Source organism: Parasteatoda tepidariorum, chromosome 11 (genome assembly GCF_982258835.1).
Source record: "Parasteatoda tepidariorum strain Cologne lab strain chromosome 11, Ptep-v5.0, whole genome shotgun sequence".
In the NCBI taxonomy this organism is placed as follows: domain Eukaryota; kingdom Metazoa; phylum Arthropoda; class Arachnida; order Araneae; family Theridiidae; genus Parasteatoda; species Parasteatoda tepidariorum.
Genome location: NC_141765.1, coordinates 96,622,907 through 96,650,694, shown reverse-complemented (window position 1 = coordinate 96,650,694; position 27,788 = coordinate 96,622,907). Strand labels below are relative to the sequence as shown.

Genomic DNA, 27,788 nt, shown 5'->3' with positions numbered 1-27,788 from the left:
TGCATCATATCTTTTGCAGTATTTCACATGTACCGAGTTCTTTCCTTCAGCCTTTAAACTTCAGTATTATCATATTAATATTATAATCATTAGAATATTTTCTAATTAGGCTAACTTAAAAAGATATTTTTAAAGATATTTTTGGCGACATTTTATTCAAATGTAGCCAAATAAGGGATAAAGTACAAAACATGGCAAACCTTAAGAATCATTCACAATGAGATATTAACTTTCCAAAATTTTTTTTGGCCTTACGACCTCTGAGAATCAATACATTTCTGAAAGCTCTTATGAATGGTACAATTATGTTTAGATTTGAACCCAAAGTACAATAACAAAACTGCATAGAATATTAGGCTTGTTCACATATCGCCTCGTATTCATAACATAAGCGGAGGGATACACCGGAAATTTTCTAAATTTTTTCCGGTTTAAGGACGCTTGTTATTGTTTACATTAGGCCACCCATCCATAATATGCCAAACATTAAGTCGACTAAATGAAATTTAATGAAGACATGGATTTCGGACTATGGGAAGGACTTTACGACCGATGGGGAAATAGTATTTTGTGTGATTTGTCAAAAACACATTTCCTGTGAAAAAAAGTACCAAATCGATCAACATATAAAGACTAATGCTCACTCCGTGAAGAAAAAGCAGAATACAAAAGGATTTGTTCAAAGTTTATTAACTATTCCTGTTCAAGCAGCTAAAAAGGAAAGTGATTTTTCTAGTGATTTATGCAAAGCCTTAGTAAGCAGTAATATTCCTTTAAAAAAGTTAAATAATCCAAACTTAAGACAGTTTTTAAAAAAAATATTGTACCAATTAGATCATTCCCGATTAATCGACTTTAAGAAAGAACTACCTTCAACCGATATATAATGAAGAACTGGATGATATTCGACGAGATATTGGAGATGGCCCTATATGGATTGAAGTCGATGAGACGACAGATAAGTGCGGTCGCTATATTGCTCATTTTATTTGTGGAAAAATGGATAATATTCCTACTCGATCACATCTTCTAGCAAGCAAAGCCCTTGAAAAAGTCAATCATTCAACCATAGCATGATTTGTCAATGATTCTATCAGATTATTATGGCCTGATAGAGATGGTTCTGAAGATGTTTTGATTTTTGTCAGTGATGCCGCTCCGTATATGGTCAAATCTGCAGCAGCACTGGAAATTTTTGTACAAGCACTGAATAGCACTGGAATTGTACAAGTTTTGTCCAATAACATCGGTTGACGTGGAGAGGTCATTTTCTACTTTCAAAATGATCTTAAATGACCGACGACATCAATTCACCCTTGAAAATTTGGAAAAACACTTAGTTGTGTATTGCAACAAAAATTATTCAGTTTAATAAAATCTTTCCCGAAAATGCGATGATTTTTCTTCTCTCATTTATCATACTTCAGTTTTAGGCTTTTTCTTCAGAAATGTGTAGATTCAAATAAGAAATATTTTGATTTTCTTCCTTTTAACAAAAAAATGTTTTAGCTGTGTTTGTTGGAAAACTTGTTGGTAGAAGTATTTAAATAAGTTGAACTTTTAATTTCTATTTTAAATGCATATTTCTAGTTTTGAGAGCATATATTCAAGTTTTTTAGTGCATATTTGCATGCATATTTTGTCCGTTTTTTAGTGCATATAATCCGCTGTCTAGTTATGATGATGTAGGTATAGAAATGAATGATTATTTAATTTTTTGGAATAGAAATAAATTTCAAAAATTATACTTTTTCCAATTTTCTCTTTTAATAAAAAAGGAAATCCATGTAAATTAATAAAAGGTAAGTAATTAAGTATTCCTCTAAACTTTTTTCCATTAAGAGCATAAAATATGATGATAAAAATCCGACATAAGTTCCGTCCCGTTTGTAGTCAAATATAGCTTTGGAAATAAAGGAAAGGAGTGCTATAAAATATATTAAATAGTTACTGCTAGTTTTTTCCAAGATAAGACGTTCTGAACGTCCACTCGCATTTCTTCAATCATTTTTGTAGCATCTACTGTAGCACCTAAGTCATTAAATTTCTGAGAGAATGAATATTTAAATAACACAAAAAGGGATGTATTGTAAAATTTAACAATCTTAATAATTAGTTTTTGTTTTAAATAAATTCCCTTTGTCATTCAATGGAAAAGAACAGCACCACAGAAATATTTTTGAATAATTTTGCTTTATTTAACTCTTAGAGGATTTAGTAATTATTAGAGACACTAAATAAGCACAGCCTCCAGTATATACTTTTGGAATCTTAATCAAAAGTAAGTAAATGCATATACATTATGGGTCTCAAGTTTATATTTAAGCAAAGAAAAAAAAATATTATCAAAATTTGATAAATCACTCATAAGGAAGAACATATAAAACAGTTTGATTACTAGATGAAAACATTTTCTGGTAATTGCTTTAAGTTTCACAGCTTTCTCCTGCAAGCAGGTTTTACTGTTTTTGTTTGGTTTTCCTAAACAGTGATTCATAAGATTATTATATTTTTCTAAGATTAAATATTAACTTATACTTTTTTTAAAACGATTTAAAAAAAATAGTTAAGACATAGATTACAGAATCCCCTAAATGTATCATAAATTCATGTCTTCATGATTTAAAATATTCTTGATATTTAATAAATAGGGTTGAAAATATTTTTTTTCTGGTATAGGTAAATATTTAAGAAAGATTAAAACTTATGCAGAAAATGTCTTGGTTAGCATAAGGCACAACTAATTAAGAATATGTTTTCCAGGTGAAGAGTACAGTTAATATCATTGGAGTCAAACTTTGAATGTCCCAACAGAAAAAATTGTGCAGATTTCATAGAATATATTTTTTTTATAACTTTCAACTATGGAAATTCTTAATCTTAACTATAAAAAATGAATGCATCTTCAAAAATACATCTTATGTCAAATTTGTAACTTAGTTAACGTTAATTATTTAGCATTGACGCAAAAATAAAAAATTAGAAGGACCACTAGAACACAGTCTTATAATGTTTTTTTTTTTTTTTTTTTTTGATCAGAACATTTTCATAAATGCTCTTAGTATTATCCTTAGTAAGTACCATTACTTTTGCTCATACTATATACTATATCTGAAGCAATTTCAAAGTTTGATCGATCTGAAGCAATTCAAATGAGAACAAATAAAAACAGATTTCTAATACAAATTTATACAAATGTTTATTTTGAGTAAGTATTGATGATGGAAATTTTCCGGTTGCCTACTTCTGTGCTATTTTAGATTTATTTTATTGTTGGTTTACCAAGTTGCAAAGCAAAGGTAGCGCTTGGGTAACTACAGAGCCGTCCCGATACTCATTCCACCGGTTCTAGACTGCAACGGTATCACAGTGTACGAATATTCATTCTGAAGTCGAATCAAATCATTAGCAATAATGCCATTATTTAAATAAGTTTGGTTACAAATACTATTAGATAATTCACATTGAGTAGCAGGATTATTTAAGTGGTGGTTATTATTTCCGATCTATTTTTATGTCTAAGCTTATAAAAAAAATGCTTTTTGTATTGTTATTGACTTTTACTGTTTACAATATAAATTGCTCTACTGACTAATCTCAGTAATAAAACTTTCTAGAATATCAATATATATGTAATATGAAATAAAAATGTTTATAACATAATATAAATTAAAAATGTATATAATGTAATACGAAATAAAAAGCAAACGAAAATTTTTTAAGAGGAATTTAAAAAAAAAAAAATTTAACAACAACTAATCAATCTTAATTTTCAAATACCAAATTTTTAAATCTTGATAATGAAAAGAAAATAATTAGATTGGACGTAGTAGCAAAATGTTTCAAGTGGTTTAAAAAACAGCAAAATTAAATTTAACGAGTGTTGTTGATACAGTAAAAATAAAGAAGAAAAAAAAAGAAAACTTAATAGTGAATAACTTACTTCATAATTGCAAAAAAATTAATGCCAATTTAGAAAATGAGCGAATTTGCCTAATTGAGTTTACCATTTTAATTGGTGTGCAGCATTCGACATTATTTGAAGTAAATGGAAAATATTAGCTGGAGGCAGATTAATAAATTGACATGAAGTGGTTGAAAGTTTTCTTCCTCTTTTTGAAACACATATGTTGGAATTTTTATAGTAAATTTTGTTTATTGGCGGAAGTAACATTAAATCTACAGATTGTATTTAATTGTTCATTTACTAATAATTATAATACTTTTGTATATAATCCTGATTTTTAATTTTCACTGAATTAAATGATTATTCTGTTATGTTTTTAAATAAATTAGTGATGAAAATGATTGATATTTTAAATCCATTTTTATAAGGATTATTATTTAATTGTAAAAAGAAACCCTCAAAGGAAATGGTGGTATTTTGTGGTGCCGAATTCATACATATTGTTAATTTTGGGACCATTTGAATGGTTTTTGGAGTTATTCCAAGAAAAAAAAAGGTTTTTATGCTGCATAAAAGAAAGAGAAATATTGCAATTATTGTAACGTCTTTTTGATAAATTCTTTGTTCCTTAAAATATGTGGAGGGGTAATTGCAGTGTAGCAAAATGACTTCAATAGTTAATACTCAGGACACAGAATTGTTAATTTCACTTTTTGTGTAAATGTCTGGAGTTACACCGATGTTGAGTACTTGTAACTAATCACATGATTATGTCTAATTACGTGGTTGTGCATGGCGTGTTAACGTAGCACCTTGAGGGCATGTTTTTATTATCATGTTGAATCAACGTTTTAGATCAGATTTAGTAGGATATCTGCTAGCGATGTCAGGTGTGTTTCGCACCATGCATGCTGACCCATGGAGCACGTTACTTGCTAGCATCCAATTTTCAAATTTGTTCACATACCATCTTCCAGATAAGTTTTAATAAAATTGGCAGACTTGACCAATTTTAATGAAATTTGGCATGAGCATAGGTTATAATAATACAAAAAAATGATATAACAGTTATAATACACAATCATGATTGTGTGAAACGTTTGTGGCGTAACTACCACTATAAAATCAACCATCGATATTGGCATGTTTTTATCACGTCTGGGTCACCATTGAAGGGATTTAATCTTAAGACTCTGTCAACCTTCATCTATCAAAAGGTACCTCTGGTGGAATCAAGTTAACATGTATTATATACTAGTGAATTGGTATTTAATATTTGTAGTGGTAGTTAAGCTACATTCACTATAAGTCATAAGATATGGAATAATGCTTACATAATTAAACAAGAAATTGATTAATAGGGGGGATATGGTCCTTATTGTACAGGCTAATAAAGTGATTTCATAGTAGAATTAAAATGGTTGAAGAATCTGTAACACTTGAGCCCAATAATTCATCAATACTGTTTTCAAGCTGTGAATGACGGTCGGAGGAAAGTTGCGAATTCCAAGAGCTTTAAGACCTCATTCATATAACCTACATGAATAAAAGTGCCTCAGTTGAATTCAAGTGGGCCATTTACATGATGTCTGCCTAGATCACGAAACCTCCGCTAAGATGATGATTGATTTCTAAATTTTTTTAAAGCAGCTATCAGATTCCAACATATCTCTTAAAGAATGAAGAATTTAAACCAGGAACTCGCTATCTGCCAAGTAATATCCGAGAAAGTAATAAGGGAAGGCATTACGTTGAACTCCCGCTGATCACGAAATAGTGAACTTTAGAGTTGGGATTAGGTTTTGAATCCTTTTGTTTACTTTTGGAGAGTGCAGCAGAGAGTGTTTATTCTAATAGAAGACGATACGAATCCTTACAGAGTTCATCTGGTCTACGATTCTCTTAAAATTAAGCAAGAAACTTTCACTGGATGAATTGTTCAGTCAGATCTCCAGACCTATGGAGCACATGTCTAGGACTTTCCGAAGGAGGAAATTAAACTCACATTTCCTCTCCGACAACCATTTAGGGCCTGAAAATTTCAAAGCTTATAACAATAATTATAATTATATTTACAATTGTGACCAATTTTTATAGAAAGTTCTATACTGCTTATTTACATTTTTGGAGTTGCAATGTTAAACAATTTCTATCTCTAAGAGTGAGTCATATCGTATCTTCACATATTTTTTTCCCTTGTTCGATTCTGCAATAAATAATTCATACCTTCCGATTCAAGCCAGTGTTTTACACAATTATGCTTGTAGATTACAACTATTGAATAGATATTTTATTGCATTACATTAACCTAAGTTCATATCCAATTTTATTAACATCAGTTCAATAATTCGTAAGATAATCGACTAAATATTGAAATTATTTTAATCTATTGTATTTCAGCGAATGAAAATTTAGTTGCATACAATTATAAAACTAGTTGATCTTAAGAAAGTTCTATGTAAAACAACATTTTTATAAGAATTTATTATTTAATTTATAATGGTCGAATTTTTGTTAAAAAATAGTATGGTACATGAATGTTTATATTATTTTAAACTACGTATATATAAACAACATTAAGTCTTTTAGTTGAGAATTATAAAGAAAACAATTTTAATATTTATTCATAATTGGAACTAACCCATAAGCATTAAAAAAAGAAAGAAACGCCGTTGTGGCCGATAACTTAAAAGAAGGTACTATAGTCCGTTCAACGAGAACTGAGAGTGAAAGTAAACAAAAGGGTTGCTGTTTGATCGCCAACATTTGCCATTTTAACGGTTTCTTCGCTGAATGGGCGATTTCATTTGAATCGACAGAGCTTTCGCTTTTATAGAAAAACGAAAACAATATTTGGCTTTTGATACCTTAAAATTAAATAAGAAAGTGCAAAATTAAAATATTTTCATGAAAATACGTTTCTAAGTGTTTCAGTAAACACATAATTTTATTTTAAGAATAGTTTTAATATATATTTATATTTCTTTAAGTTTTGATTAAATTAGTTTTAATATATTTTGTATAAATATCTATGAAAAACATAACTTTTATAATTTCATCGTAAAAGTCGTATAGAATTGAAAGTTATGTTAAAAAAAATACTCTTTTATTTTCATAATTAAAATTTTTTTAAAAATTTATTAGAAGTTAAATAATATTTAAAATAGTTTTATGCTTCACCGATTGATTTAAAAATATATTAGAAGGAACTGCATTTATTTGTATTTTTAAATTGTTAATTATTTTTATTTTTCTAAGGGAAGTATATTATGAAAATAATTACACTAAAAGAAACTTGGAACTTTTTTGTATGTCTCACAAAATCTTTTGTTAAGAAAAATATACCCACTTAACCTATAAAAAAAAGCAGTTTGTAAACCTCGAATTCAATAGGTTTTTGAAAAAATAGAATCAAGTGTCAAAATTATTTAATTTTACGTAACATTTGAATTTCTGTACTTAATTAACAACTGTACCGATAACGAAAATAATTATATTAAACTACTCAGAAAAGAACAAAATTTTAAGAATTACTGTATTAATGATCAATTAATCATGGATAATAAGGAATAATTATATCAATAAAAAGTAAAAATGAATCTTCGTCGTTTAAATTGATATTTATTTTGAATGCACTTCCGTTTTGTAAATGTTCAATATTATTTCTTTCTCAGCTTATGTAAGATTTCTTCTGTCGTTTTTTAGGAGGACTTAAATCCATCGCTTTATTTTCCATATTACTCATGAAACACTTACAAAAAGACACCACGGCAAAACAAACAACCCTCTAAAAATAAGAGTTTTTGCTTGTCTGATAGGCGCTATTTGTCATTATTCCGGCGCCAAGTAGACAGCTGTATTGCGCCAAATAGCACGCCGCTTTGTTTACTTTCGCTATCAGTTCTCGTTGAACAGACTTTTGCCTACACTGGGCTGTGTGACTAGCTATATTGATGATGAAATGAGCATGTCAAATATAGTTGAAATCAGTTTTTATGGAACAAAGTGTTTAGCATGCTTTGCAAATTAGCTATGGTGCATCTTTAAAGGATGTAAGGAAATTCATAGTCGATTTGAAATAATCGTAAAACCTATAGGAAGGCAATTTCGAAATATATTGTACTAAATATAAAAGAAAAATTATAGACCTATTTTATGTACCCTATTTTCTCATAAAAAATATATTTGATCAAAGAATTTCCAGTGCTCTTAAGAAAAATTGATCGAATGTTTTTTGGAAAAATGAGAGAGTCACTGTAAAAAAACTTTAAAAAAAAAAATGATTGAAAAAGAAAAAACTGATTGAAAAATAACTGAGTTCCGAATTTAGAAAAAAATTCTAATAGTGCTTTACGAAGATAACTTTTAAAATTACTGTATAGAAAATAGAAAGGATGAAAAATAATTTTTTTTCTCTCACTTATTAAAGAAGGATCACCATCTTCTATCCCAAAATATGTAGAAGTTAATGGATCCAAAGTTAAACTCAGCTAGAAGTGACTGTGAAGGTTTTATTTTTTTTATATATATTTTTTGTTTTAAAATTAAGTCCATTAGCGAGCAAAAAGATAATAGGATTTTAATACCGAAAGAGAGGGATCATTAAATCTGTATCTCATAAAAATTGCTAACGCTTGAACTTTTCTCATTCCTTTTTTTTTAAAATTTTTGTTTCAACTCCGGATATTCATAGGATTTTTTTTTAAAGACACTACCTTCAAACCCATCAAAAATCACTTACAAAATGTGAGTTATAAATGATACAAGGTTGATTGAGTTTACAAAAGCACAATTGCTTTCTGAATTAAAGATTTTTATTGAAAGTAGTCTTAATAAATGAATGACATTCAAGACGAAGGAAGATAAAATCATTATTAAAATTCAAATAGTGAAGAATAATGTAATAAAACAGAGTTTAATGGTTTCGCTTATCGATCTAAAAATTTGTGTGAAATCCCGTTAATTCTTATAGCCTGAAAAAAAGCGATATAAAAATTGGCCATTTTAACATTATTGTACAAACAAGGTGCTCGGTAACCACCACTCTTAATATATAGTTTTCGAATCATTGCCAAAAATGAAGTAATAAAAACCTTCAGGTTTTCAAAGTAATGTTTCTAATGCCAAGTTTTGCATTATGCTGTTTACTTACTTTAGGTTTATTTTGCAAACGAAATTATTAAACCTTAAATTAAGTCAGCGAAAGCATTATTGACAGTGATCAGTGAGCGGATGGGTGACCTCTTTGATCAACCTGCGAAGGTACCGAGTGTGCGTAGTATTGATCCTTCATGCGCTGATCATCTGGCTACAGGCAAGTTCATCGGATCATCCCTCAGCTGAGGATTAAAATTGTGATGGCAAGTCTTCGGATTATCCTCAGAGATGCTTCTGAGACCGTTGCCAAAGGTCCACTGGTGCAACTCTAATGCGACGCAAATAAAGTACTACTACTATGTGCTAAATTATGACTTAGTACTCAACAACGGACGATCGTCATACTCGCGCTATTATCAAACATTTGAAGAAATTTTATTTATCAGATACAAAGATAGTGAAGAGTGAGAAAGGAGAGAGTCCAGGAAAAATTGTGTCAGAGATAAAAAATTAGAACAATTTAGAAACTTGTTTTATTTTTCGTAAATTTTATAAGCAATCAATAAAATTTCTGTTGTCATTCCCTGGGAAGGATAGCTACGAAGTCTTTTTCTTTTTATACCGCCAGATGGCGTTCTTTTTAAATTTGTATGTGTTTGTTTGCTTTTTGTTAATAAACTTTTACTTTCTGTCTGAATCTCGATCCACGGACTACAGTTGGCAGCATGGCTGTGGTTTTGAAAATTATGACGCAGTAAAAAGTTTCATTTAGTTTCGCCGTGATTTACATCGTTTGGATTCCAAAATCAAAATGAACAGGGATCTGCCGAGTATCCCACTGCTGAACAGTGAGAACTTTTATCAGTGGAGTATTAAAGTCAAGGCTTTGCTGACACTTAAGAAAATTGCTAATGTGCTAACTGAAGAAGCCCCTGTTGATCCAAAGTTGTGGGAACAATGGACATTAAACAATGATGACGCAGTTGCATACATACAACTATCGCTTTCTGATGACCAAAGTCTTCAGTTCGCAAACGAAACTAACGCAAAAATTCTATGGGAAAAAATTCAAAGCACATTTACTGGTAAAACCGAAGATCGAAAAATCGATGCAAGTAACGAAATAAAAAATCTTGAAATGAAGGAAAATGAAAATGTGTCAGACTATATTGCAAGATCACGAGGACTTAAAACGAAATGTTCATCACTTGGACTGCAAATTTCTGAACGAGAACTTGTTTATTATACTGTTAGAGGATTAAGAGGAAAATTTGCAAAAATAAGAGAGATCTTGAAAACCCAACGCGAAAAACAAATGGAGGAAATTTTAGAAATACTGCGGGAAGAAGAAAACATCTTATCAAAATTAAGAAGTGATATTCCCAGACGAACAGAAGCATTCAGAGTAAAACATAAAAATGAAAATAGAAGCAGGAAGAAATGTTTCATCTGCCATAAAACGAATCACCTAGCTAAAGACTGCTATTTCCGAAACAAGAACGAGGGAAATCAAAACCAAACATCTCAAGAAAAAAGAACATTTTCGAACTATAAATCGGGCATGAACAAAATCAAAAACAATAACGCTCATTGTGCATTTGAAAATCAAGATAAACATTCTAGTGAAAATTTTGCACTTACCGCAGAACAAGAACAACACCAAATAAATTCTAGGGCTACTGGTAAAAGCAAAACTGTTTTTATTTTGGATTCTGGTGCTACTTCACACATGGTAAAAGATTTAAACTTTTTTGAAAACTTAAATTATGTTAATGGGATAATACAATTAGCAGGTAAGAAGTCAAATTTAATTTCAAAAGGAATTGGTATTGTAAAAGCTACAACAGCAGTTGATAATTGCAGTAAAAATCTAACAATATACGATGTAATATATGTACCAGACTTACGAAACAATTTAATTTCAGTATCTAAATTAATTGATAAAGGTTATAAAATAGAATCTAAAGGTAATAATATTTTGATTTTAACTAATGATAATCGCAGTGTTTTAAAAGCTGTAAAAGTTAACAATCGTTTTGAAATTTTAATGGAACCGTGTAGTAACATTTCCCCTAAATTTTTTGATTATAATGATGTAAATAATTCTGAGTTAGAATGTAATGAAGTAAGTAATTTGGATACTTATAATATTTGGCATAAAAGACTATGTCATTTAAATCCACAATACATGGTTAAAATGCAAAATGCTCTTGGCATAAATTTTAAAGATTTTGAAAATTTTCATCGTGAATCTTGTGATATAAGTAAAGTAACTCATAAAAGTCATCCAACAATTAATATTGCACAAAGTAATTCTATATTAGAGTTAATTCATGCGGACCTAGCAGGCCCAATAAATTGTGATTCATTAGGAAATTCAAAATATTTTTTAGTACTAGTGGATGATTTTTCTGGGATGTACTTTTCTTATTTTTTGAAGCATAAAAATTATGTATTTGAAATATTTTGTATGTTTAAAGAAAGGTATGAAAATTTAATGAATAAGAAAATCAAAAGATTCAGAACAGATAACGGTCTAGAATTTGTTAACAACGAGATTGATAGTTTTTTAGAAAAATATGGGATCATACATGAAAAATCCTTCGTCAAATGGACGTGCTGAGCGAGCCATAAGAGTATTAGTAGAAAGGGCTTATATGAAAGTGAATTACCATTAAAATTTTGGGCTGAGGCGATAAATTTTAGCACACACATTTCTAATCTTACACCGCGTAAAAATAAACAGAATCTTCCGATTGAAATATGGTCAGGAAAAGAACCTAAACTTAACTACTTTCAAGTATTTGGATGCGTCGTTTATTTTCATATACCTAAACAATTCCGAAATAAATTTGATGTTCCGGGTTTCGTCGGTTATTCTAGAGAAAGACGCGCATATAGAATATATTATGTCGATAAAAATATTGTAATTGAAGAGCGATCTGTTAAATTTAACGAATCATTAAGAGGAAGTAAATTTCTAACAAACAAAAATGAATGTAGCATATGGAACATTGAGGATTTGACCCAGTTTAATATATCTCTACCACAGATCGAAACTGAAACCCAAAACTCCCCTCCAACTGAATCAAGTAGTGAACATTCTTTTTCTCCTAAATCTTCTCAAGAAAGTGCTGATTCACAAAATGAAAATAATCAAAATACTCCTGCATTAAGACGTTCTGAAAGAATTAAAAATAAAATATCCGCAAACGCGAACTTAGCCTTGAAAGGATCATCTATTCCTCAAAATTATGACCAGGCGATAAATAGTAATAAATATTCCGAGTGGAAAACCGCAATGGAAAACGAACTTCTTTCGATGGAGAAACATAAGGTTTTTGAATTAATTGAGAGGCCTAAGAAGGAAAAAATAATAAAAAGTAAATGGGTGTATACAATTAAAAATGAGGATAATAACAAAATTTACAAAGCGCGACTGGTTGCAGCTGGGTTTAATCAAATTAAAAATGTTGATTATTCTGAATCATATTCACCTGTGGTAAATATTGAATCATTCAGGTTATTAATTGCTTTAGCAGCAAAATTGGATTTATTTGTTAAACTTTTTGATATTAAAACTGCATATTTATATGGTGATATTGATGAAATTCTGTATATGGAAATACCTCCAGGCTTTGAAGATAAATATGGTAAAAATAAAGTGTGTAAATTAAATAAAAGTATTTATGGTCTACCTCAATCTGGTAGAAATTGGCATATAAAGTTAAAAAATGAACTTAAAAAGATTGGTCTCACTCAACTTGCATCTGACAATTGCGTATTTACTAAAATTAATGATAATGATTTTTTCGCAATTTGTGTATACGTAGATGATTTTGCAATATTTTCTAATAATTCCAAATTATACAAGGAAATTATTTCAAAACTTAATCAAACATTTGAATTAAAAGAAACAACTAATGATTCAAAATTTTTAGGCATTGAGATTTCACAAAAAGAAAACGGAATTGGTCTATCTCAAACTCATTACATTGAAACTTTAATGAAAAAATATGGTTTGGAAAAATGTAAGAAAACAAATATTCCCATAACTAAAGGTGAAGATAGATGTTTTAATCCTACTGATGATTTAGTAGATCAAAGTGATTATCAGGAAATTGTCGGTGAACTTTTATATTTAGCAAATAGAACCCGACCAGATATTGCTTTTGTAACTAGTTATTTATCACAATTTAATAAACGTCGTGAAAAAAGGCATTATGTTTTGGCCAAGAGAGTTTTGAAATATTTGAACGGTTCAAAAGATAGTCTTGTTTTATAGTAAAGAATTTGGTTTTTTAAGCTGTAGTGCGGATGCAAGTTGGGGCAATGCAGAAGGAGGAAAATCTTTTTCAGGTTGTGTAATTATGATAGGTAATTCTCTTATAACATGGAAAAGTAGAAAACAAAGATGTGTAGGACTTTCAACATGTGAAGCTGAATTATTTGCTGCAGCTGACACAGCTCGAGAACTTACTTGGATAATAAATATGTTAAATGAACTGAACTGTAAAAAATTTATTGATGCTCCTGTTACTATGTTTTCTGATAGCCAAGCAGCTATTGACTGGTTGAATAATGGTAAATCTTCTAACAAAACCAGGCATGTAAACCTTAAATTTCATTTTGTGAGAGATATGATTAAAGATAAAATTTTAAAAACTGTTTATAAGAATACTAATGATAATATTTCTGATTTTTTAACTAAAGCTGTAACTTTTGAGAAGTTAATTTTTTCTTTGGAAAAAATAAGTTTACTTTGAAATTTATGTTAAGAGAATTAATATTTTTTATGTGTATATTGTTATATGTGTTAAAAAGTAAAATCCTTCTCGCAGGGGGAGATTGTTGTCATTCCCTGGGAAGGATAGCTAGGAAGTCTTTTTCTTTTTATACCGCCAGATGGTGTTCTTTTTAAATTTGTATGTGTTTGTTTGCTTTTTGTTAATAAACTTTTACTTTCTGTCTGAATCTCGATCCATGGACTACAATTTCAAATACCAAATTTAAAACTGTAATTGAATAAATTATTCAAGAATAAAAGTTTCGTATTAAACATGCAATAATGTTTTCACTTACATTAGTAATTTTTTGTAGACATGTTGCTTGTATACTGCCACCTACTATGGACTTTCCAAACCTCAAAGCCCAGTTGTTCACTCTGAAAAATAAATAAAAGCATTCATTATTATTTTTTTAAATACACACTTATTTATTTATTTATTTATAATTTTTGGAGCTTTATTATTATTGTTAGGAACACAAACTTCAGTTATCGAAAGTCATATTAACATCTGTCCATATTAACCTTAATCCTAAGTCCTATATTAAGTCCATATTATTCAGTCCATATTAACATCTATGAAGAATGTTTTATTCCCGTTTTTCAAAAAAATGACGACTGGATTACCATCTGTGGAATTTCGAAGATTATTTAAAGTTTTGACAAGTCAACAAAATGGAAAAGCGGTCCTCCCCGAAAATTATTACGCATCGAAAATGGGCCAAGCTGTGGAAAAACAGTTCCAGTCGACGCTTAAAATTCGTTTTTACTTAGAATCAGCTTTTATTGACGTAAACAATTTAGCTTTACATATGTTTCTTTTCAATCGTTTTGTTGTTAAAATATTTCATATATATTCTTTTTCACACCAATATTACAAAGATTCTACCCCATTTTAAAAATTTAAAGTTGAAATTAGATTAATTAAGCATTTTATATTTCTTGCAACCATTTATGAATGTTTGGAAAAGTGCTTAAAACTAGACAATAGTAATTTTTAATGGTAATAAAAAATTTCAATATGCGAATTCATTAGTAAGTATAGTAAGCTTAGAGTTATATTCTTAGTAAATACAGGGTGTTCCGTTATGTCTGCCCTTAATATACATTTTCAGTAGTTTTATAAGAAAATATTTAAAAAAATGCACATTAGATGGAGGCATAAATTAATACTGTAAGTGAAGAAAACAAAAACAAGAACGCTTTCAAACTCTGACCAATCATTATTGAGCCAGGAAAGATCACAGGCATGTTCAAAACAATCAAAAGCCTGATTATTTGTTTAGTGAGACTTGAAGCCTTCCACTTTACTCGAAAAACCGTCTTTAAACTTCATCATCAAATAAACTGATTTGAGATGATTTTAATCCCTTCTTTGCTTTTGTTGACGACACATGCAATTGGTCAGTGATTAAAAATGTTTTTGATTTTTCTCTCTTAAATATTATTTTGTGATCTTTTTTATGAAATGCACTATTGTTTTACTTGATATTTTTAAAAGGATTTAAAAAATACACATTACGGGTGCTCATAGCGGAACACCATGTATTGACAATGTTAAAGGTGTAAGATTAAACTGTTGAATATAAAATATTCGAGTTGATAATGATGTTATAAGTTTGTGTTCGTTAATTGATGTCCTCTTTTTAATCACCAAAGAACACAAAAAACTGTTCTTACGTAATAAACGTAATAAAATTCGTACTGTATTATACGTAATAAAATTCGTTTAGTGAAGGAACGTTTATGATTTATTCATGTGCAATATCCATAATGGTTTTCGTGTAGTTATGCTTAAATTTCTATAAATCATGTTTAAGTTGAATGACGCTATGTAATTTAATTTAGAAAATCAAAACGATGTTCTAAAATAAGTCTAAAAATAAATAAATAAATAAGAAGTCACTAAAGTACATTTGAGGACCCATGTTTATCGAAAGAGACCTAAAAGGATTTTTCCAAGCATGACCACTTTTCAACAGCCTGTTTTACTTCTCACGATAAACATTTTTTGAAAGTCTTGTAATAGGTAAATAATTTGCAAAACATTGATTTAACTTAATAAGAGTTAAGGCACAAATTCAGTAAATTTCATTAAAAAAATGTCAATTTGTTAAAAAAGTTAACATTTATCGGTTTTGTTAAAATTACATTCGTTTTTCCGTCAGGCATTTCGCGCTTAAGAGGACACCAATCTAAGGGAGAAATTTTTCATTGCAAATTCTCTTTCATCTCCATTACAAGTTTAAAAGAAAAAAAAGGGAGTTCAAGCAAACTTAGAGTAAGCCATGAAATGTCAATTGTTGATAAAAGAAGAAAAAAAATTAAAAATATCAAAAAGCAAACAAATTATTGGAACTTCTCCATTGCGTAATTCTAAGTTATCTTCTCATAACTTAATTTCATTTTGATAATTTAAAAACTTCTTTTCAGTATTAGAAACTTAATGGTTTGCTCTAGGTTTGACTAAACTCACTTTTTCTATGCTTTTCTAAATTTTGAATTAGTTCTATGCTTTTCTAAATTTTAAATTAGTTATAGAGATGAAAGAAAACTTGTGACGAAACGTTTCGTTCGTGGTAAGGCGAACTCTGAAGATTGTCAAAAAGAATTATTGTCTCTCAGATTATGATGAATATTCAATAGTAAAGGTTTGTTGTTTTAAAGCGGATAACGTTTCGAAAACAGCGAAATTCAATTTTAATTTTTCGAATAATTTAATTTACTATAAAAGGTGATAGATAAAAAATATGAAATGCGGATGTTGGCCAATTTTACTCGAATGCATTTATTTGTTTATTTTTTTTTTAAATAATTAATCGTTTAAAAAAACTGACCTGCTTCCTACCATAGCTTCTCAGATTAAAACTGCATTAAAATGTGTGGGTAAAACAATTCTCACTAATCAAAAGAAAATATCTATTATTTGGCTATTAATCAAAAATCGTGTCAAGGTGTAAAATGATATACAAATTAAAATGTTTTAGAGAAGGAAAAAAAAATAACGGATAATTTTGAGCGCCAATATATTATGATTAAAAAAAAAGAGGATTAGAAGATAAAATTATAATTTAAGTGTTAATAGGCTAGTAGGTATGAAATGCCTATTAATGGGAAGACATTTATAAGTTACTGTTACATTAACTGTTCTAAATTATATCAGTAGCAGGATTAACCACAAAATATTGCGATAAATTTGGATTCACAATATAATTCGGAATCGCAACGGATAATTATGAACGCCAACATTTATGTTTAAAAAATAAAATATTTCCACAACAATAACTCTTTTGCCATCCAAATAATCTAAACTATAGTTACATACATTTGATTGGTCCTAAGAACAGTGTTTGTGGTTGGCTGGTACTCTTTTATTACAAAACATGTCTTTATTCAAAACGATTTATGTTTGTTTGTTCTACTTAAATAGGCATAACTTTTTTTGTAATGCAGATATTTTAATACTGTTTTTGTTATTAAATTTCACATTAAATTACCTTCAATTTGATATATAAACTTTTGTATTTAAGTGAAAATTAATATATTCTACTAGCACACAAAGTTGAAAAACATGAAACTTTCAAAAAGTGTCCACACTTTTGGCCACCACTGTATATATATAGTTAAAAATGATCAGTCAAATTCGAAATTCACGCATCGTAATATAGTTTCAAATTTTTTTTTAAAAAAAAGCACGTGGAATTTCGTAGCCATTGAAATATAACCATTGAAAAGGCGATCGAGAAACGAAATGGTTTTACAATGGCTATATTTAAGAATATGTCAACAATTTTTTAAAATAATTATTTTTCTAAGAGAAAATCTAACAAAATAATAGGTACACAGAATAATAGGTGATAGTAAAATAAAAATTACAATAATATAAAATGCTTGTTTAAGAATTACTTAGTCTGAAGATAAAACATTTCCTTAAATTCTTCATAAAAAACCTATTTTCTAAAAACTAATTTATATGTATATTATATATATATATATATATATATATATATATATATATATATATATATACGACTAATTTACTGAGTCTATCTACAGCACCATTTGCATAAATCAAAATTTGTCTACAATCCAAGTAGAGACTATTATAAAAATAGGACTTATCCAGAATGTACAGCAAAATTTAAATTCACAAATTTAATTGATAATTTAAGGTAAATTAAATTTAAAAACAAGAAATGTAATGTATGTTTAAATTTATTTTAAAGCATGAAATTATACTTAAAAAAGATAGAATAATCTGTATGTCATGAACAGTTGAAAAGAAAGGGAGTAGTTGCTTCAAGTTGCATAGTTAAAACATAAAAAAAGGCTACACCACACAGCTAAAATATGCATGTCATTCCATTAAAGTATAATGCAGAGTATTTTATTACTTCTCAATTTTTATGCTATTCTCATACAAGAATTTCTGCAGAGTTTTTTTGCACACAAATTTATCCAGGGTGCATAGCCAAATCTTTGAATAAAAAATAAGCACTTTTTAAAAACTTTTCAAGAACTTTACAAAAATTTTCAAGCACTCAAAAAATTCATATTCAATCAATGGTATTATTGAAAAACAAGAGCTTTTTATAAACAGTTTTAGCGTTAAAAGAAACCCAAAAAGAAACGGGCTTAAATCGAAACAATCAGTACTTTCCCACATCACCGAGTGAATTCAACTTGACCCTGAACTCAGAACAAAAGTACCCTTACCCCCTAAGTCAAAAAAAGTGTTAGAAGTAAAATGAAATAAACAAGAACAAAATTAAAATAAATTAAAAAGAAAAACATTTCATAAGGATCTGATATTCTCTATCCGAATTGGAGCACTCGGGTTTCGGTTTCAAGTGTGCGCGCATACGTAAGTCATAACATGGGTACGACATGAAGTCCGCGTGAATGATTACGTAGCAAACTCCCCATTTTTCGTGAAATGCATGGGATCCACCAGATATCACTGAAGGGGAAAAAAATTATTTGGAAAAATAAGCACTTTTTAAAAACACCAGCTGGAAAAAGCACCTTTAAAAGCTTTTAATAACGAATTCCCAAAAAAGCACCTTTAAGTACTTTTTACAAACGCTACGCACCCTGTTATCACTTCATAGTTCTTTTGCAGACAAACTGCCACATATCTCTGCAGAATATTTGGGTGAATATTAAAATGCTTCTGCAAAAAATTTACATTGCAGCAACTAAGTAATCAAAGTGCTGCATCTGCCACCTAACTTTTAGAGAACCACAGAAACATTAACTGAATTGGATGTTTTGGACAGTGTGAAAAATAAAAACAAAACAGCAATAAATTGTGAGGAAGACGAAGAAGATGAAGACAGACATGATGAAGAAATGACTAATCCTTCATATGATGAAATGTTAAAATTATTTTAAACAATTCAATAGTAGATAATAATTTACAAGATAAAGATGTATCAATTTCTAATTTAATTATGCCTAGTGTTTATGAATTTAAAATTTGTGTTATGTTGTTCAAGTATTTCAAATGGTGATTTTCTATTTAACGAATTTTCCATATAAGGAACTATTTATCATGATTTAGCGACTTTGTTAAATAGAGGTTCGACTGTATTTTAAAAAACAAAACTTGCAAGAAGGTATTCCTCAACACAATTTTATAATACTGATATTAAAGTAATAATTCTAAGGTTTCAAAGTCATATTACAATGTTTGTTTGTTTGTTCTTCAGTGGTAAAAAAATTATGTGTCTTATTTACCAAAACTCCTTTTAGCTAGTAGTACATTGTTTGTGAAAGGTTAAAAACCACCTAAGAAGGATATACTGCAATAGAAAGATTTTACTGTGTTTGAAATAAAATAATTATTTACCTTTTTATTGCAAAATAATTTCATCACCACATCATACTGACAAATAATTACAGTTTGAGATGTAGTACAACAAATGAAGGGTCCATTTGTTACAGCATTTTCTTGAACAGCAAACAAATGGTAGTTCTTCATATTTGCCACAGACTTTAAAGTGGTGGGCTGATAGGAGGAAACAAATACCCGTGATTTCAGGCAATCTAGATCAACTGAACTCAATTCCCGATCCTCACCTATTGAATATATTAATTTACATTTTTCAGAAAATTTCAGGAAGTTATAAAAACAGTTTTATAAAATATTGACACTATGAAATATTTAAAATAAAAAATTATGCAAACAAAGAATCCCAAATAATTTCATATCAATAATTTCTTAGGAAGAGGAGTCTTACTATCTTTTTCAGTCAGATTTAACATCCCATATATTATTGGACATATTACGCATAGTATAGCAAGAACATTTTTATATGTGGTTATTTCAAGCGAAACTTCTTAGAGGGGCATTTATCTAAGAATAAAAATGCAACACCATAGGCCACTTTTTATCCCCACTATTAAAGAGTAAAAAATAAAAACTAAAATAAGAAAATTTTAAAAAAAGAAGAACCCCGTGAAATGATGTGAAGAAGACACAAATCAAATTCAGCAATATATTTGTTTTGTTAGATGTTTTATATTATATGTCTAAGGATATACAAACTTAGCATGATAGTATGTACAGTAAGTTACCAGTTTTTCATATTTCACTAGTGATACTTATCCATTGTGTTCAGAGGCGTATCTATGGGAAGAAGTGCCTATGGCAAATCTCATACTGGCGCCCTTCCTAAAATATTAATATTCTTTTTTTTTTTATCCAATACAAAATAAAAGCATTGTTTGAAGTATTTAACTCTTTTGACAATATCACAAAAAAATTGAATTGAATTGAATTTAAAAAAAAAACAAAAAAACAATTGATAAATGAATAAATATTAAATATAACAATAAAATGATCTCTTTTTAATTGTCATGCATTCACGTGTATTCAAAATCCTCATCGGTAAGAAATTAAAATACCTTTTTTTATCATATTTATAGAAGATTCTATTGCGTTTTTTTCAATTGTCAATAAAAATTCTAAGAAGTTGTTTAATTAAGCACAATTATATTTTAAAGTTTTACAAATATAATTTGGTAACAAAATTACGTACACAACAAATGTAGCTCTGAGTTAAAGAAGAACTATAACATAACCGGATGATTACCCAACAATTTTCAAAATTATTTTCAAAATTAAAACTGACGGAAATTGATTTTTTTTAAATAATCACGCTTTGCTAACATCAAAACAATGAAATCATCGCGATATAATAAATTCATTAAAGATTACAATGTAAATAATTACGATTTGTTATGATAATTAAGAATAAAATAGCTGCAATCAAAAGATATATTTTGATTAGTTTATTTACTGTTCAAAAAAATAAAAAACCGATGCTCTTAATATAATTACGTTTTACAATCATTATATAATAACAGATAATAAGAAAAAATATACACACAATTACATACAAAACAAGACTTAATAGCGACAATTATGCATTTTTTATTGAGAAATAAATTAGGGGAAGTTGATGATTAGTTTTAAGAATATCTAGAAATAATTCTTTTGCTAACAGTAAAAAAAAGGCAAAAAGTAAAGAAATAGAGCAGAATACATTCTAGCATATTTAATTAAAAAAAAAAACAAATTATGAAAAATTCTCTTCGCATCACAATGGAGCAAATTAAAAATAAAGCAAAATATTAAATAAATTTGAATTGTAAATTTTTAGACGTTCAGTGCGCAAAAAAATAAATAAACGGATCATCCTGATAACTTTTGATCTAATGATCAGATCTTCACTTTCTTCTCATCTCAATGGTTCAAGGGGTGACTTAAAATATGATAATTAATAGGTGCAGGTATGATATTTTAAGTTACGAAATCAGATACTAAAACGTACTTTCTCTGAAGTTTCTGTTTATACATGCCATTTTTTCGACGGATTTGGATTTCTGAATCCCAAAATTTAGGGGGTAATCGCAATCTAAGAAGTACCTAGAGATTTTCAAGCAAAGTGAAAAAAAATTTCTGCGCAATTATAAAGGTCGTTCATAATTGTGTAAATTAAGTTGTTTTTAAGGAAAAAGAAAAATATAAATCATTGAAATATTCGAGAAGATGACTTTTTGCATCTTTATGAAAATACATTATAAGAATGCTTAGCCTTCATAACTAAACAGGCTCTAGTTTTTCAATACATTAGATGCTTATTGTTTTTTTTTTAAATATATTCTTAAAATAAAGATAATTATTTAGTGAAAAAATATTATTGTGATTATCACTCTATTGATAACTTTTTTTTTCAAGTTACTAAACTGTTGTAATGATTGGGTTATAAACTACACATTATAACATTAATATTATTTTGCTACCATTTTACTTTGATTATAAGAAATAAATATAATATATAAATGGACGACACTTTATAAATGCATTTAAAAATAGTATACCAATTTTTTTCAAGCAATGTGGTATGGGGTGATATAAATGTAATGCAAGTGATATATATTGTAAAACACTTAAAAATTAAAATAATAGTATTTATATAAAATTAAAAAAGTAGTATTTATTTAATCTATTTTCTTTTTTAAAAAAAAGGAAGAAAATGGCAATCTGAAAAAAAAAAAGAAAAAACATAGGAGAAAGATTTGCAAAATTTTGTGGCCGAGAAATAAGGAAGAAGTTGATTCAATTTCAAAGTGAAAGACAGTTAGATAAATATTAACTGAATATAATTTAAAAATTCAAAACAAACATGTCTTTAAAAATTAGAAGAAAAAATTTCAATTTGTAAGTAGAAGGATTATTGCAATTCACATATAAAGCATTAAAATATAATTAAAATTGTGAGTGAATATACTTCTGTAACTTAAAGTACAAAAAAAATAAAATGCCAACAACTGACGATATGCTTCCTAACCATTCAAAGGAAAAAAACACATGTTTTACACGTGGTTAAATTCAAAATTTATCTATTAATAAATAAAAAGAAAAGCTTGTTACTTTATGAATATTACTTACTTAATAAACACAAAATTATTTACCTATCGCAATAAATTTTCAGGAAATTTAAAAAATTATGTCCCCAATAACATTCGAAATTTTAACATTTATCTTTTTTTTATTACATATTAATTTCAATAATAAAGCATTAACGAATATTTAATTATGCAATATATAATTATTAATACCAAAAAAAAATCCTTGGGCATGTTAAATGTTTTTTCACATAAAACAGCAATAATAAAATCTAAAAAATATTACAAATTCTAATTTATAAAATTAAAAAGGGGGAGAGCCAAATGTCCCTCTCAATCTATATATATAGAGATGCCAACTTGCTCTGTTTAATGGGAAACTTTTTTCTAGTGGTAGCAAAATTTATGTTTTGTTTCTTTTTTATACAGATATACAATTATTTAATTATGAAATTTGATATAAAATTATTTTTTTTACGCCACTACGTATGTATAATTCGAAATTTCGTGTTAAACACAATTTAGTTCCAGTTATCTAGTGGTAAGCCTTTTAAATTTAACCAAAATTATCCAAACGTTTCAAATTTCGGTCTTTAACTTTCCACCAGTTAATAAAATATTTCTGAGAAATCTTAGCAGTTGGCATCCCTTCACATAGACATCATTTCTAAAAAATATAACGAACGCCTATAACGTTAATTAATAATTTATGCATAATACATTTATTTAAATATTTAGGAAATGATTACTTACAATCAAGGAAAAAAATCTTACCACTTAAATAGTTGAATGAATTAAAACCTATCTGAAAAAGCTGTAACCTATCAAATTATATTATAAAATTCCAAAATAGACTATAAGTATTTATTTTCTTGAATTAAATTTTGAAATAACAACTGGAACGAGCAGAATTTTTCATAGGAGCGTGATAACCTAACAACTTACAATTACGTGTCTTTATTTTTCAAAATAGAGGGGTGTATTCATTGTTAAATCCCTTCATTGGTTCAAATAAGTTGATGAGCCAGACAGATGCACCTCCCATTTTTAGTATTTCACACTTTTGTGGAGATGATTCCCACCATGGATGACAAATATTTCCTGTTTTGGAAGGATTTACGCTAATTTACAGCAGGGGTTCTTTTTGAAATCTATTCAACAGATTCCGAAAACGTTTTTCAAAGAGATTTTAACCCCTGATGAAACTGAAGATTTACAAGCATGAGACACCCCATGGATTTTACATTTCTCTGTCCTCTGGTCATCACCAAAGATCTATCTCTGCCTGAAGGGGTTCCCTGGTTAATTGCCTTTTTAGAAGGACTACAATCTTGTAATGTGATATGAAGAGGAGGAACAAATTCTTTTCTCTTTGCTTGTGGTTGTGGAAAAATAAAGATAATAAAAATTTATTCAGGGATCATGGATTCTCTGCATTCTGGTCTTTCTTTTAATCTTTTCTTGTTTAAGAATGGGGGACTTCTTCAAAAGAAAGAGTAAAGTTACAGTGCGATGCACTATGGGAGGTCTCACTTTCCTTTAGATAAGGAGAAAAAGTTTCTTTACATTTCTCACCCACTTTTGAACATCCTAAAATTCGTTCGTTCGCCTTTCATTTTCTTTTAGTCTCTTTTATATTTTTACTTAATTTTTTCATATAGATAAATATTTTAAATTTAAGGATTCAGCTTCTTTATTACAGTTTAGTTTTAACGTGTGGTATTTTCAAATATACATGAATAATATCAAATAATCTAAGTTGAAAAGCATTTTTTTTAAGTAAATTATTTTAAACTGAAATGAATATCAAAGTAAACTATTCTAAATAAAAATCAATAAATATTTTTAGGATTTCTTTTCTGTTCTTATTATTGAAAAGTACATGGTTTAAAAAATGCGTTATGCATTACCGAGGAAGAAGAAATTTGATATATCGATATATTTACTACTCAAAAGCTATAACATCATACATAGCACAGGCTATATAAACCTTTGAAATATGGCATAACTTACATTAATGCATAATAATAACATACATTCTTAATGCTAGTACATATTCTGTACTTTTGTAATAGAAAATGTTTTATTTAGTTAATTATTTTATTTTTATATATAACCATGATTTTTTGAGGCTATTTCAGTGTTTTTTTCCTTATGCAATATTACAGTTTAACTCTGAGTTAGATTTTTCTCGTTAAGCTGTTTCTTAGACTATTTGCGAATTTACCGTAAAATTAGTGTTCAATACAAATCAATATGATAGCATATTGTAAGTTCTAAAATAATGACACTATCCCTTATATACAAAACTCACTTTCTGTTGTTAATTTTCACAAACATGAAATTAAAGTGAAGCAGCATGTAACGGTTTAATTATAAATTAAGTTTATTATTAATTCAGAACTTTAAATTGTTTTACATTAAACACATTAAATGTATAGAATATTTTTGATTGATTATTATGAATAAAATAATAATGTAAAATAAAATAAACACTACGTTTTTCAAAGGAGTGGAAACAAACCGATTTTGACACAAAAAGCGAAATAGTTGGATTAATAATAATAATAAATGCGGTGGATAATAAGAAATCTTTTATTAATTCATGGAGAACTGTCTCAGGTTTCTCAACATTCTAGGAGACAGAAAAAAAGAGTTGTTTGTTATTTTTATTAACTACTATTTTCGTTTATATACTGAATTAACCTTTTGTATTCTCCATAAAAATTGGTTAAAGTTCGATATGTTATTTTTTTTTACGTGAATATTAACTTGACACCCATAGTGAAAATATTTTCAGTAAAAATTTAAAAAGCATATTCGAAAACATTACATAAGACACGGAAAGTTTGAAAATAAAATTAGGTTATATTTTATAGAATTGAAAAGGGGAGAAATAGCTTGTGGGTCAGGAAAATTTAAAAATGAAATACCAGGAAAGTCGAAATTATTTTAATTTTCCTCTAAAATCTAAGAATATGTGATTAGTCTTAAAAAACATTCACAGAGTTAATTGAAAAATTTTGATTTCCACCAGATTCTCCGCAAAAAGTGTTAAATTTGGCAGTTATATATATTTATTTATTTTTGTAAACTTCACTTTAGTTTCCTTTAAGAGAAATATTTTTTTTATTTATATTGATCTTCTTAATTATATTTAAGGAGCATCCAAAAATATAAGTACTTAGGGCCTCTGAGGTTCTTAATCCGGCTCTGGTGATTACTTAAATTCTTTCTATTACAGCTTTGACTTGTTGTGAAGCAATTATAAGTTACATTTTCGAAAATTTTAAATGCATTTGAAATTATATATTCGGGTAAAAGATTTTTAGTAAAAGGATTTTGATGAAAATTAAATGGGAATTATTTAGGAAATTTTCTAAAATTAAAAATATTTTAATTGGAATGTATCAAAAAGTTAGCAAAGAGAGTAATAATTATTAAAAATTAAGCATTGATTTTATAATTAAAATTTTGTTTTTGCCGAAATCGTCGTAAATATAATAGCAGAAAGGACAAAGATATTTTTTTCAGTTATTTATTTTAGTATTTATAGTGAATGTATTCATGAACATTAACAAATTACATTTAACCTGAATTGTTTGACACTAGTCACCTACTTTGTTTTGCGATATGCAGCTGCCTTTCATACTTCACTCCCCCAGTGACAAAAAGAGTCCCTCAAAAGACGATGTCTTCATTTCGAGCCCACATGAAATGGATAAATGTTGTATACTTTATTTTAACTCCCCCTCTAACTAAATCTCTCTCTATATATATATATATACATATATATATATATATATATATATATATATATATATATATATATATATATATATATATATATATATATATATATATATATATATATATATATATATATATATATATAAATTTTAAAAAAACACTTAATAAAATTTTTCAGTAAAAAAATCGTTGATGCTGATCGATTTTGCGCCTTTTTGAAATAATGCGCCCATGGCATTCGCCATACTTGCCATACCCTAGATACGCCACAGATTGTGTTTCTTTTCAAAAATAGCAGAGTTAATCAGAATGACTTTCTTTTAAAGATAAAATATTTAAATACTTTGATTTCTTGATCCAAGAATAAGACACTAGCATTACTTAAAAAAAATTAAATAGAGTTCAAAAACTAGGAGGAAGAAATGATTATTAATTAAATTATATAAAAGTAAAAATTATACATGAAAGTAAATATAAAAGTGTTATGTAAGAGTAAAAAATTAAAAATTATAAAAAAGGTAATTTTTCTAATTTTTTTTTTTTTTTTTGACCTAAAAGACTTGGTTAAGACTGCTTCCTAAACATAAATTAAAATAAAAGTATTTAAACAAAATATTATTTTACATTAACCATTTTCTCTTTTTATACTAAAATAAACTATTTTTGACTCACAGCTACAATTGAAATGGTTTGGAATTTATCCTTAGAGATCCAAAGACAACACTGGCATATGTTCTTACATAGCAGAGCAGATGGGGGTAATAATCACCCAGTCTTCATTTCAAACTTCCTACCTTTAAATACTAAGGAATAGTATATTAGAGTAAATTCTGAACCACAGAGAAATAATAGGAAGAGCAATTTTATCAAATATCTAAATTTTAGCACATACAATCCTTGGCCAAGTCAAGGAAAGTGAAGACTGGAAGCACCATGCACACTGGGTGTGACAAAACTAACTTGCGAAGTTATCATAAGACTTTTACCATTTGATCTCAGCTTACATTAGAGAGTTAGTATTTTATGAAAATAATTATTCTAACAGAATAACAGCATTTCTAATTCTCATCCTCTTTTCCCTTTCTAATTTATATATTTTCATTTACAAAAATTCATTTTAACTGTGCTGCATAATTTGATTAAAAAATTATATTTACCATTTATAAGGAGTGCAACATTAATAATTTTTAGACTCATAATTTGAAAAACACGCATTATTCCATCAACTTTTTTAATGGATGAAGGAGACTCATCTTGCATAACTTTAAGAGCATATAATCCTTCTGTCGTACCCAACAGCATAACCTAATAAAAACATACTTATAATTATTG

The 27,788-nt window shown here is 28.0% G+C and overlaps 1 pseudogene across 1 annotated transcript in view; it reads right to left on the bottom strand.

Annotated features, from left to right (window-relative positions):
* Window positions 1-27,788, bottom strand: part of LOC147801940 (voltage-dependent calcium channel subunit alpha-2/delta-3-like) — a 76,276-nt pseudogene that overhangs the window by 46,793 nt on the left and 1,695 nt on the right. The window contains exons 3-5 of the transcript XR_015430229.1: window positions 27,614-27,761; window positions 19,642-19,871; window positions 1,952-2,047 (exon numbers count right to left, since the gene is read on the bottom strand). The product of XR_015430229.1 is annotated as a voltage-dependent calcium channel subunit alpha-2/delta-3-like (transcript). The remainder of the gene's footprint in view (window positions 1-1,951; window positions 2,048-19,641; window positions 19,872-27,613; window positions 27,762-27,788) is intronic.